The 12,484-nt window shown below is 41.5% G+C and overlaps 1 protein-coding gene across 1 annotated transcript in view; it reads left to right on the top strand.

The window, feature by feature from the left end:
• The window catches only part of LOC124612951 (beta-mannosidase), a 420,275-nt gene that overhangs the window by 52,104 nt on the left and 355,687 nt on the right, over window positions 1–12,484 (top strand). The window lies entirely within an intron of this gene.

The following is a 12,484-nucleotide window of genomic DNA, read 5'->3' as shown; positions in this document are numbered from 1 at the left end:
CAAATCTCGACACATAATCAAGAAAAGCAGAATATGTCATGGAACACATTCCTGGACCTTATCAACCTCTCCACCTGTTCTACGAAAGTATGGGAAGCCACCAGAAGAATTTGTGGAAAATGCAGTTGATTACCTATAGCAGTGGTGCTGCCAAACAATACCCAGAGACGTTGGCCAAACAATAACAGAGCATTCTGTGATGATTACTGCTACTGCCAGTTAGGATTCAGCATTCTGTTGCTACTGTGTGAGCATGGAGAGTGGTGAGCTGAACTTCCGCTCCAACAATTCTGATTCATACAACTGCTTTTCCTCCATGTGGGAGATGGATTTGATGCCGTCTGAGGCTTCTGATACTGTGCTGAGCCATGACCAAAACCAATAAAGTATGTTGCCAAACGAAATCCTCTAAGAATTTTTTAATTCAGTATGGTAAACAGGACAATTTCCCATTTGTAGAGGGAGGCAATTTTTATATCTCTTCTCAAACCAGAAAAGAACCAACTGTCTCCCAGTACTTACCAGACTATCACCTTAATGAATTGTGTGGGAAAGAGCTTGGAGCAAATGGTCAGCTGTCATCTGGTCTGGGTATTACAGACCAGGCAGCTCCTTAGCCACTCTCAGTGTGGATTCAAGAGATGTTGATCCACTGTGAACAACCTGACTCTGCTATGGTTGGTATTACACTATCAAATTTCTTTGTCAAAGATTTGATCAAAGATGTGATCAAATATTCCGTCAAATATATTCGACAAAGATCTTTGACATAGCGCTAGAACGGGGATTACACTGTCATTATAATTTTCGTCAAAGTTCAAGATGACCGATAACAACAACTTGCTATTAACTGCAGCAGTTGCATGTACCACAATTGCACTGTGTGCATATGTGGAAGAGAAGCGGGGGAAAAAAAGGAAACGTACTTGGGTGAAGCTGTGGGTTTTACGACGACACGATAAGAGCATTCAACAAAACTTGTTATGTGAGCCTATAGTGGAGGACGTCAAGTCGTACATCAATTACTTAAGAATGGATGAGCATACATTTCTGTATGTGCCCAGCAAAGTCTATCCTCATATCACAAAGCACAATATCCACTTAAGAACTGCTACATCTGCAGAAGACAGGCTCACTGTAACACTCCGACTCCTTGCTAGAGGAGAGAGTTAGGTTAGGTCTCCAATCTTCTTAATCTATTTTTGTATTCAGGGTGCTTCACATTGTAAAGTGCCTCATCAGCTTTATACATCTCTATTAATTTTGTAGTTGTCGGTACACACCCATTGTATTTACCGGCAATGTTTAAAAAACACTACAGATGACAGAAAGCTGCAGCAATGCCAGCGTTCAACACTGTAACATGTCACATTGCAGTGAACAGAAGACAAGCGACTTCTTTGATCAAATCTACAGTGAGGCCCTAGATTTGATCAAATATTTGACAACATTTGACAAAGTTCCCTATTACACCATCAAATTTCTTTCACAGAGATATTTGACAAAGATATTGGACAAAGAAATTTGATAGTGTAATATTGGCCTACACACTATAAAGTCCATAGTGAGGAGTCCCATGTAATGTACTTTATTTTTGGATGACTTTGCAGTTTTCTGTCTCTCCTCCAACACTGAAACTGTGCCTCATCAGTTACAGTTTACAGTGAAGAGGTTAGGGTTTTGCATTTTCTACAGATCATACCTTTAATTTACTTGACTTGCACCCATTCTATATTTTCAAGATTCATTGAGAATTATGGATCTCATATCTGATTCCAAACTGTCATGGTTACCACACCTAAAAGACCTGAAGCCTAGGACCCAGAAAGCATTTAGTATTTTAAACTGCCTTAGCCACAGATCTGGAGCAGATGGACACTGTATGCTCCTGTTTTATTTGGTTTTTATTGATCAGCAAAACCTTCTTACCTGAAGATCATTGACACTATCCACCATGAGGGGATTGGACTGGCCATAGGTGCTTACAGATTCAGCCCCATACCCAATCTCTATACTGAGTCTTGTGAACCAGCACTCGCTATCCGGAGAAACTCATTGTGATGTGACAAACATATAAGATTCTCACTGTTCCTATTTGACCATTAGACCATAATATTGCTCATCCAATTATGAAACACTTCTTCTCAAATTGTCCCTGAGCAACCAGGTCATTTGAACTCGGAATGCAGTATGGCTAGAATCACTTGGTGTGGGGCACATACAGACCCAAATACAGGGATGAACTGACTGCCAGTCTGGTTACTGTAGAGGCCCAGAATTATTTTAGATTTGGTGGGGTACAGGAGAAACTGCACTCCCACATTTGTTTTTAATACAATATTTTATGACATTTTAAATAAGCTCCCCTCCTCAAGGACTACCACCTTAATGTTGGTGGGGAGGTTTGTGTGTATCGTTGATCCACTGAGCTATGCTGGTGGGAGCTATGCTCAGTTGGTGAGATTCCAGACAGAGTAGTCCCTCCAGGGTTCCTGTCTTGGGGGTATGTGAGTGGTAACCACATGGGCCCTTAGCTAAGTCTGACATTACTTCCACTTTCTTGTGTTAGGTTCTTCTGTTTTCTTTCCTATCGGCCTCCCTTGGCCAAATCTTACTCTTTTGACCCCAATGGTATTAGATTTCGAGGTCTGAGGGTGTCTTTCATTTCTCTTTTCTATTCTCCAACAATCAAAGGAGTGATTTCAATGCCCGGAGTCTGCTCAGGCTGCCAATACCTGTTTGCAGAAACAAAACTCTGGGAAATGTGCACTGATATTTGAGAAATCAATCAGATCTCAAGAATTTCAGTGCAGGTCTGCCAACAATCCCTACTGCCACATCTTAGAAGCGATCGTTACAGCAAATTGTGGTATTATCATACAGCACAAGAAACTGAAACTGAAAAACTAGACAAGAAAGGATTAGATGAAATACAGTCTGACGAATTAACATCTGCACTAACATCACTTAAGAGCAGAAAAGCAACAGGAAAAGATGGCATTAATACTGAATTATTAAAATATGGAGGAATGATGCTACACCAGCGATTGCTACATCTCTTCAACGAATGTTGGAAGAAGAAGAGTATTCCCAAAGACTGGAAAACAGCTAGAGTGATATCAATTTTTTTTAGGGAGATAAAAGCCTATGCAGTAATTACAGAGGGATAAGTTTACTGGACTCACCTACAAAGTGTATGTCAAAATTTTAAATACAAGACTGAAAAACATAGCAGAAGCAGTACTGCATGAGGAACAAATGGGTTTTAGGAAAGGACACTCCACAATAGATGCAGTTTTTATTCTACAACAAATAATAGAAAATTGGAGAGAGTATAATAAAGAAACACATATTGCTTTTATTGACTTTAAAAAAGCCTTAGACAATGTCAGTAGGCATAAACTTTGGGAAATAATGACAAATCGTGGATATCCAAAGCATCTAGTAAATGTGATAAAAAGTTTTTATCAAGACACAAATATCACTTTAGATCTCAATGGTAAAACAACTAATGAGATACCAACTAACAAAGGGGTATGACAAGGCTGCTGCATCAACTTCGTTCACCATCTACATTAATGAAATAATGCATATATGGAAATCAGAATTCCAGAAAGGGGCATGTACCTAAACGGGAACATTCTTTAAAATAATTTACTATATGCTGATGATGCATTGATCCTAGCAGATAAGGAAGATGTCCTACAGAAAGGAATCAACTTGCTAAAACAAATAAGTGCAAAATTTAACATGGAAATTTCAAGAGAAAAAATTAAGACAATGGCCCTCATGGGGAATGAACCAATCAGAACCAAAACAGAGATAGATCAGAAGACTTTAGAGCAAGTAAACAATTTCAATTACCTCAGATGTAAAATGGAGCAGAGATACTGAAATTAAGCTTAGTAAATTCAGCCAGGCATGTAAAACAATAAACAGAGACCTAAAAAACAAAACCAGGAAAGACACTCAAATTAAATTTTATAAAACTTCTGCAGTTCCAACACTGCTCTATGGAAGATAGACCTGGGTGATAACCAAGAAGCAAGAAAGCCAGATTCAGGCACAAGAAATGAAATTCCTTAGAGGTGTTAAAGGTTGCACAAGAGGAGACAGACTAAGAAATCAAGATATTAGAGAAGAACTGCAAATCTGTAGCCTCAATGATAAAATCCAAGATTTCATAAGAAAATGGAATGAACATCTACAAAGAATGGAGAATGAGAGGCTTCCTGCAAAGGCAAGAAATTATAAGTGCAATGAGAGAAGAGACAGAGGAAGACACCGCCGGAGATGTGTACTGTAACAGGAAATTCCTGCCTAATACCTGAAGAGGAGAAGAAGAAGAAATAAGCTCCACAAATATAGGTCTAACCAGGGGGCCAACACACACTTCAATCCGTCCACACCTCCATCCTGTTGAACAGCCACCCTCTACATCAAAGCCTATTCTTTGAGTCGCAACTTCCTCTTGAACACTGGTGCTGACATCTCAATCATACCTAAATCAACGGTCACACGCCCCCTCACATGCACATGCTCTCTCCTGCAAGCTGTGAACTCATCTACACTCCAGACCTTGTGGCTCCATCGTGCTGCAACTCTGACTCACTGATGGGCTCTCCCTTCTCTGGAGCTTCCATGTGGTGGACATCGCAGAACTAATCCCGCAAATTGACTTCTTATCACACCACCACCTGTCTCCAAATGTTGTTGGAGGTCCTCTGTTTCACCACACATCTACCTCTCAGATCCCATGAGACTGTGCTCTGCCACATGCTCTGAGTGTAAATTCCATTAACTGTTTAGTGGATCAGTGCACAGCTCTTGTGAGCAGGACTTGTGCAACTGTGAATCGCGTCCTGGGGGAAAGTGCCAATACATGCGCCCTCCACTGTGAGAACACTGTTTTGAAATCTTGCATTGCATGCACCGAGGACGAGCTTGCCGCGATCACCACCTACATCAATTCACACTGCTTGGCAGTGCCGACACCTGAGCCTTCATATGCTGCCCCTGACAGCTCTGCTGACAATAGCACACAGGTTAGAAACACCACACTCCAGTCTCAATCACACAGTGTTAGCCCTGCCTCCCCTGCCCCCATCAAGCGTGTTCTGCTCAACATCTCTCTAACCTGTTTTGCAAACTAACACTCATACGCCTCATGACAATCCAGCTGTCCAGGCTCCGACCATGCCTCCCATCGCCATGCGTGCACCTGCTTAGTGTCTTGATAAACATTCCCCCCCTCTTGCACCTCCTTGCACGGCGTACTTCATAGTTTCACATGCGCCAGCAGTGTCGCCGAGTGTGCCTCTCTCGTGCGCTATGGACAGTCTCTATGCACACCACTCACACCTGCCTCAAGCTTGTCTTCCAAGCCATGCACCCCTAATAAACCAACAGACACAATGCCCCACCTGCGCACAGTCATCGAACATTCGGTTCCCACAGTCATGAACAGAACTGTTCATTGCTTCAACACGTCTTAGGGCCTACCTGTTTGCAACAAGACTTGCCTCCTTAACCCACCCATGTTATGCTTGGGTCACCAGCAAATACAGGAACTTCTTGAAGTGGGAATTGTACAGCCCTCCGATAGTAACTGGTCGTCACCCATACACCTCATCCCTAAACAGGATGGCTCCTTTCGTATGTGTGGCGATTACAGATGCCTGAATGCTAGAACTGTGACAGACAATTATCCTATACTGAACATTTCCGGCTTCACTCACCTTCTCGTGGGTGCTACAATGTTCAGTGTACTGAATTGCAAGCGCACTTATCACCAAATCTCAGTCGCATCAGAAGGTATTCCACCTGCCCGCTTTCGCCATGTGCACCTGGACCTCATCGACCCCCTTCCCCCCCCTCAGAGGGCTTTTGTTATGTTATTTATTGCATAGATTGTTTATGTCTGTGGGTAGAGGCCATACCTCTCACCAATATAACCACCGACACTGTGGCTAAGGCTTTTGTTTCTTCCTGGATTTCCCACTTCGACTCCCCCACTACCATCACCACCGACCAAGGCTGGCGGACTGACTAAGCACTTTTCACTAAACTCTGCCAGCTGTCAACAAATGTTGCACAACTGCCTACCACCCCAAGCAAATGGACAATCTTTGGACTGGGGCCCTCCCATGGGTACTCCTTGGCCTATGGTCATTGTACAAACCAGATACTGAGGACACCATGAGTGAGTTCATCTATGGTGAAAACCCTGTCCTCCCTGGGGATCTGATACAACCTACCTCCCCCAACAATCCAACCCCCCTTTCCAAGTTTCAACTTGGTAAGCCAATCCAGACGCATTTTGCAAACATTTCTCTGACCCCCCCCCCCCCCCCCCCCCATCCGCCACTCCTATGTGTCATCTGATCTCCTTTCATGCAAGTGTCCGTTTTTCTCCGCGATGACACTGTCTGGGCCCCACTTACCCCACCATATTCAGGCCCATACGAGGTCATAAACCGCACCGCTCACATGATGGACATCCTGGTTAAAGGGTCACCACTCACTGTTTCTCTCCACTGCATGAAACTGGCACACCTCAACCCAGCTGTCTTTCACAACTGACAGCTTTATGCAGCCTCCCAGAGCTGAGGATTCGTGCTCAGGCTATGACCCCTCAAAGCTGCCACCACAGCCCTCACATGAACATGTGTCTGTATCACCACCAATGCCTATCCTCGGGTTGTCACCCTCTCTCTCTCTATCTCCTCCTTCCTACCCCCTCTAGTGGTTCTGCAAACTGACGTCCAGCCTGAACATGTGAAGGACATCACCATCCTCATCGATGACAAACACAGCTTTATCCTGCTGCAAGACAACTGGCCCCACCCGACTGAGGACCCAGTTCATCAATCGATCGCTGGCTCCTGCCCGCTCCTGGGTGGGGTTGATCACACACTCCTTCGAGCTATGATAACCCCCTGGGGAGGGTTACAGTTTGAATGCTGCCAGCTGATCACGTGAGGGACACAGTCCCTCCCCACACTGCTCCATCCTCAAGTGCGGACCAACACCTCATCCACCCACAACCCCTTCAGGAGTTCCACATTGACCTCCCAACATGGTCTCTGCCACAACAACCTCCATAGATGGACATCCCCATCACATCACTGCTGCCTCCATCACCAACTTCACCACCAGACACCCCCCCCCCCCCCCATCCACTGCACTCAAACCATGCTCCACACTGTGGACTGTGTGGCATTGACAAATACAAGTGACATATGTCCGAAATTGCAAGTTCTTTGACTCTTAAACCTAACAGCCTGCACCATCTTGCTTGTTCAGTTCACTGTATGACTTGTTGTATTGTGGACATCTGTATGAAATATACTGAGTTATACAGAAATGAATGTGTTTCCTTGGGCTTCAACCGAACCAAAATTTCGCAATACATTTGAGAGCATACCAGGAAGAGGCACATTAAATTAAGAAGTAGAAATAAAAACCTTCCTGGCACCCAGTAACTTGCCAGTCACAAGAGAATTATGAACTAACCACAAAAATGGCTGCTTGCCACAACAACATTCATCTGTTCTACTTGAGTATACCAATTTTATGGCATTTAGTAGATCTGTTTAAAAAAATTACATATCTCTTTTGTCTGATGAAGTACTCTTTGTGACATAATTTTTGGTTGGGACAGTCTCAAATTACTTCGCAAGTTATGTTAACACTTAAGTGCATAGTGTTGTATATCTGAAACAAGTGAACTAATCCAAGTTTCAAAGAGAGTGTGGCTGGTACTGAGCATGAAGTAGTTGGCTGCACTGTGGACTTCTAGTAACCTCTTTGGGTGAGGTTCGAGAAAGTTGTTGAGTCCAAATTTTGACTATTTCCAGAGTTTGTCTGCCTTATGGACAGCCAATTTAGGAAGATTAATAATATCACATCAACTATACAAATTACATAGAATAATATTCAACAAGAAAAGCTGTGCAGATCATTCAACACTGGGTTTGCAAGACAGCTTGTGTATGTTGCACATTTGCAGCATTGTGTGAATACTGAGACATGGCACTGATTAGCTTATTTTGCCTTATCACAATTTCTGCAAAAATATTCTCATTCGGTGGCCTGCTTTTCTTTTTTCTTATTCAAGGGTTGCTCAAAGAGTTTCTGCATAAATATTCTCATTTAGTTGGATGTTATTTTTTAGGGTGGCATTGTTACGATGACAATTAATTATTATTATTTGACACTGAATTTTATGCTATGTATTGACTGTTTAACCACAGAGGTTTCTGGAGAAAGGTGCTGCTGCAGGGCATGTAAGGCAGCTGTTAGATTTACCATGTGGGAGTGGTGATGAGCTGAATGACTTTGGTGGCTGCAGTATTATAAGCCTAGAGTAAATCCAAATGAATTACGTAGTTAAACCAGGTCTGAAAAAGATTTCCCAGCAGAAAATAAAACTGAAACTGTAGAGTAATCACAATTTTCTGCAAGAACCCCACAAAGGGTTGAGAATGAACATGTTTCTAGTTATGTTGCACAACTAATTAATCACAATAACAGCAAAACTGTTGACTACACTTACAAGGAATCATGCCATAATGGCGAACTTAAAAGCATTTTGGGAGTGATGTAAGCAACTAATCAATATGTGACAAGTGCAGTGTGTCTTTAATTTCTCATTGTTTGCTGCTACCTTTTCTGCTTTGTTCACTAATGGGAACACTTGTGTCTTTTGTATCTGTGCACAATAAAATGGAGTTTATTACACCATTATTCCATGTATGTACTTTTTATGTAGGAAATAGCGTCTCTACGTAATTGATGACACTGGAGAAGAAATTGTGCTCTCATGGATAGGTTATCTGCTGCAATTCATATAAATTATGACTATCATGCATAACCTAATGCTCATCATCAAGACATTATAAATGAGATCGGGGCTCTATAGTGTCCATCTCCTGTGCTTCAGCCACAAGATTCTGTGCCACATAACGTTTCATCTTGGAACATCATGGTTTCAACCATGCCAGTCACAATATCAGACACAGTGATGCAACCACCAGCCCTACAATGGTGTCGAGTGATATCAGACCTGATATGAACATGCTCCCTGTCCTTTCACCCACATTGGCACCACTTGTGAGAGCATCAAACTTCCTGCTCACTTACTCTCATGCCCTTTCTGTGTTGCATTTGCAAATTTGGGCCCCACCATTTGCACCCAAGCAATCAGATTTTTTTTTTAATGTATAATGGAGAACATTTTCATTCAACAGCAAATCAGTGATGATTTTCAACAGTGCAACTTAGTTCTTGACCAACATGTTACTTCAGTGGCATCAGATATTAGATTATGTCGTCCCCCCCCCCCCCCCTTCCTTTCCCTACAACAGTCTCAAGATCGTGCTAATTTTACATTGCACAACAATAACAGACCGGAGATTCACACAATCCTGTACAATGAGAGGAATGGCGACGAGATTAGGGAGACATTTGCATGGAATGCTTGATGCTAGGATCATTTCATAAACTTAGCAGTTACACATTTGGCACAATGATTACTATCCCAAGTGAAGTTAACCTTAATTGCTCATGAAGAGCAGCCATTATGCAAGCTGCTTCAAGTGACTAATAGAGCACACACATTCCTCTACTCACACACCACAGTGGCCATTACAATGACTTCCATTCACTCCAAACACAGCCAGGACCAGCCTAACATGCCATTGCTACCATACAAAGGCTACTGAGCATTTCCAAGAACTTACAAAATCTCCATGCCATGAGAGGCTGGCTAAGCAGTTGGAAACATTGCAACTATGGACTGCAAAAGCCAAGAGTATGCATGCCATTCATGCCTTTCCACCACAGCCATGTACCCACAAGACCACTCTGGCAGATATTTGCTGTTTCCTCCCTCTATGAAGTACAAGAAACGATGTTCACACACCAACATGAAAACACTACCTGATTCAGATGCAACACAGAATGACATTCATCTATTAGCATATACCATTAGAAACAGTTTTCACTCTATGTCAAAAGGGCACCATACAACTGCTCATCATACTGCATGCTGTGATATGACACCAACACTGCCAACTAGTAAATGACCACACAACACTACAACACAAAGGCTATTAATGACCAACCACTGTTCAAGCCTAGTGATTTTAATCAATATGGGACTGGACATCAGTACACTACCAGCCATCTTCTACACAGAGACAAAACAATGCGGTATGGTCCCTTTAACGGCAGATAATGATTCTGTAATACGCAGACACAGTCACAAGACTGACATTGGTCTCCCCAAGAATTGTAAGTATTTCCTCATGCAACCTGTTTTGACAGTGAGTTTACTAAATGACCAACTGACACACTATCAACAGATGTACTGTATCTGGAGAAAAGGATCGTTTCACAAAACAAATCATGCACAGGATGGATAATTTAATTACTTGGAGTCCTACTACAGGAACTTGAATTAAGGCCTCAGTACCATGGAAAAGTATTATGCAACAGTCACATGAGGAGAACATGGTGTTGAAAGGTACTAGGTAGTTATAATTAAACTGGTGGTGTTCCGAATGCTGCAGTGCAGTCTGTATACATTGCAAGATGCTGAAACATTGTAGGCTGTTCATTAATTCGTGCACTAATGGAGTATGCTAAAAACAATAATAGTTCCACTTTCTGCCACTGAGTGAAAATATGGCACTTTAAGAAGTCAGAATGTGAGATATTTCCCGTGTTAATGTCAGTATGCTATGTGTCACTTAGCGATGTGTATCGATTTCTTTTGTGAAGTGACTGTTAGTTTAAAGGGTCGAGAAGGTTCTCTGTACAAAAAGCAATGGTTATTAAGAATAAAGACTGTGAATTGCTGGGAAATTTGTTTTATCAGAACAGCAGCACTGCATTGCATTGCAGAGTAGGGCTGTATGGGGACATGTTGGAGTGACATAATCAATGAATCAATACATGGCAAGTGCACTATGTCTTTAATTTCTCACGTTCTTTGTTGCTATATGTTCTGTTTCATTCACTAATGGGTACATGTGTGTCTTTTGTATCTGTCCACAATAAAGTGTAGCTTGTTGTTGCTATTGTGGTCTTCAGTATGAAAAATGGTTTTATGCAGTTCTCCATGCTATTCTGCCCAGTGCAAGCTTCTTCATCTCTATATATCTACTGCAACCTATATCATTCTGTATCTGCTTGCTGTCTACATCTCTTGGTCTCCCTCCGTGATTTTTACCCCCTACACTCCTCTCCAATACCAAACTGGTGATCCCTTGATATCCCAGAATGTGTCCTGCCAACTGATCTCTTCTTTTACTCACGTTGTACAATAAATTCCTTTGCTCCCCAATTCTACTCAGTACCTCCTCATCAGCTACATGACCTATCCATCTAATCTTCAGCATTCTTCTATAACATCACATTTCAAAATATTCTATTCTTTTCTTGTCTAAACTGTTTATTGTCCATGTTTCACATACATTCATGGCTACACTCCATACAAATACTTTCAGAAAAGACTTCTTAAATTTAAATTTGTATTCAATGTTAACAAATTTCTCTTCTTCAGAAATGCTTAATCAGTTATTTTTCTGCATGAATGGCAAAACTCATCTACTGCTTTAAGTGTGTCATGCTGTTTATTACATTATTATTCCATCTATGTACTTTGTATGTATGAGATGTCCTACATTATCAAAACAACTAAAATACCCAACCATTGTACTTGGAAAAGAAGGAACTTCTCCCTTAATGAAGGACAAAAGAAATTTGAAGAAACTTAGATTGTTCTGATGAAGTAAAGCAATTTCTGGATGGTTTGCCATTTGCTTTCAATCCGAAATTCCTGGACTCTTTATAAGGAAACACTACTGAAGAAGAAACTCTTTGAGCAACTCTTGAATCAGAAACATTTCTGGACATAGGTGGTATAGGAATATCTGGACAAAATAGATTTAGATTGAGCAATATAGTTTAGCAGCAACTAGAGACTAGAAAGAAAATGTGTCCCAGGGCCATAATTCCACCACAAGATGTACGAAGTGAGTCGAATGACAAGTAGGTGGAAAATTTCTCTTAGTGCTCTTACTTTGCAAGAACATTGATCAAAATTCAGACACAATGTTACCAGAGCAGATTGCTGGTGACAGAGTAAGTATGTGAGATGATTTTCATAAATATAATAGAAGCAAAAATAAAAAACTGATGTTTAGCTTCTTACTTGCCAAGTGTTTCATCCAATACTAGTTCCAGGGGATTGGATAATACAGATGAATAAAATTCGTTTTTCCAGAACTAGTGAGAAGTTATTTGTAAACTGTTCTTGTGGAAAATACTAGACACAAGAGGCATACCATGCCACTTGCTAAGAATAATCCAACAAATGTGGCAGGACTCCAGAACTGCAATTACTGGAAAAGAGACTGTTGAAGTAACAACAAATTTAGGATTACAACAAGGATGAAACTTGTCTCTGATACTTTTT

The sequence above is a fragment of the Schistocerca americana genome, chromosome 1 (genome assembly GCF_021461395.2).
Source record: "Schistocerca americana isolate TAMUIC-IGC-003095 chromosome 1, iqSchAmer2.1, whole genome shotgun sequence".
Lineage (NCBI taxonomy): Eukaryota > Metazoa > Arthropoda > Insecta > Orthoptera > Acrididae > Schistocerca > Schistocerca americana.
Note: the sequence above shows the minus strand (reverse complement) of the source record. Positions and strands in the feature narration are given on the sequence as shown.